Source organism: Medicago truncatula, chromosome 1, assembly GCF_003473485.1.
Source record: "Medicago truncatula cultivar Jemalong A17 chromosome 1, MtrunA17r5.0-ANR, whole genome shotgun sequence".
NCBI classification, from domain to species: Eukaryota; Viridiplantae; Streptophyta; class Magnoliopsida; order Fabales; family Fabaceae; genus Medicago; species Medicago truncatula.
Genome location: NC_053042.1, coordinates 51,822,425 through 51,824,260, shown reverse-complemented (window position 1 = coordinate 51,824,260; position 1,836 = coordinate 51,822,425).

Sequence of the window (1,836 nt, the reverse complement as noted above, 5' to 3'; positions counted from 1 at the left end):
GCGTTGGAGCCAATCAAAAATTGACAAGTTTTCGACATGACTCGCATGACCTGAGCATATATCAAAGTATTAATATATCTTTTTGGCATTTTCAATAAAAAAACCATATAATACTTCAAAAGAAAAAACGTATGATATAATAATAATATACTATGTACGATTATAATACAATATATTGTATATACAATTGTTTTACCCACTTATCCAATGATATGATGTCACATTAATTATTGATTAATATGACAATTTATATGTTTTTATATTGATTAACTGACGTGACAATACATATGTAAAATAATTGTACTTCGACAAAATATACTAATTAAATTCATGATATAAATTTTCTTCATTCAAGTGATAGCCAAGCAAGTGGCGCATTCGAGCCAATAAATATTTGGCAAATGTTTCACAAGGATCACATGGATCAATCCCCCGTGACATGTTTAATTTAACACATTGAATAATGCTAATAATAAGCGCATTTATAGTCCCTAAAACAAAACAAGCTCATTTATAGGTCTTGACGCATAGAATTAGAACATTAACGAGGAGTCGTCAGTTAGATTTTATGATCAACACATCATTAATTAGATTTTATTCGTCAGTTAGAAGTCGTTGAACTACTACAAAAGGGACAATTTGGAGGCTAGCCGTTCAAGTAGCTTGAAGAAGCTCCAAAGTGTGTTGGTTGGACCTGGTGTGCTCAAGTCCAAGTATATTTGAGCCTTTTATGTGCGGGTTTTAGGATCTTGGCCGGTCTATAATAATAACCTATGTTATGTTTTTAGTCTCTTTTTAAGAGGTGTTAAAATATTTATTTTTAAAACGGATATATCTTTAATGTGAAAAGATTCATACGCTTAAAACGAGGTTTAAAAAATTTGAGGGCCTAAAACCTTTGTTGTGGCAGCCCCCGAGCCAACCCTCGTCTTCCTTAATCGAAATGATATATTCGTTGGTATCAATATCAACAATCGATTTTTTTCTTTTTAACTAATCAACTATGGATGCTAATTGGTGTATTAATTATTTTACACAAATACATATAAAATACTTACATGTATTATAGGTAACTAGCCAAAGAATAAAACTAACATGTCCGTATATATGTTTTTCTATTTGGCTTAAGGGCTTGTCTTACGAGATCAACAAACTATCTTATAAGATTGCAGGACTGAAAAATACATCTTTGATAACAATTATTTTAGCACAAACTTATAACTTACTTTATTAATTATAACTTATTTTTAGACGTTATTTCAAATAACATTTGACCTTATAACTTATTATTTTTTCTCCCATGGTTACCCTTATTTAAGCATAACAATGGGACGGGGGTGGGAACATGTTTTACCTTCTCTGTTCCCACACTACTTCCATTTACTTATCTGTTAACCTACCCATACCTAACATGGATGAAAAATCGAATCTCATCCCCGTCTCCGACGTCGGGTATCCCCATCCCACAATGTATAATTTTTTAAAATAAAAATGAAAGTATTTTTCACCCAGAGCGCAATGTTGTAATACATTAACCAGCAAAGAGATGATGACGATCAATGACTATGATGATTGAGAAGAGAGAGGCCGAGAGTGTGAGATATTGAAAGAGAGAACTATGACAAGTGAATGTCATCTGAAAGACTGATGTATGTGAAATAATTTAGAGTTTGAGTTTCTATTTATATAAAAGCGGTAGTAAATTGATTTTCTACATTCGCGACGAGTTTGGGTATGGGTTCGGGGTGGATACCTATATCCTCGTTACCCGTCCCGTACCCGTGTTTTAAAATCAGGAAAAATCCAAACTCAGTCAAAACGAAGAAAACCTGTTAA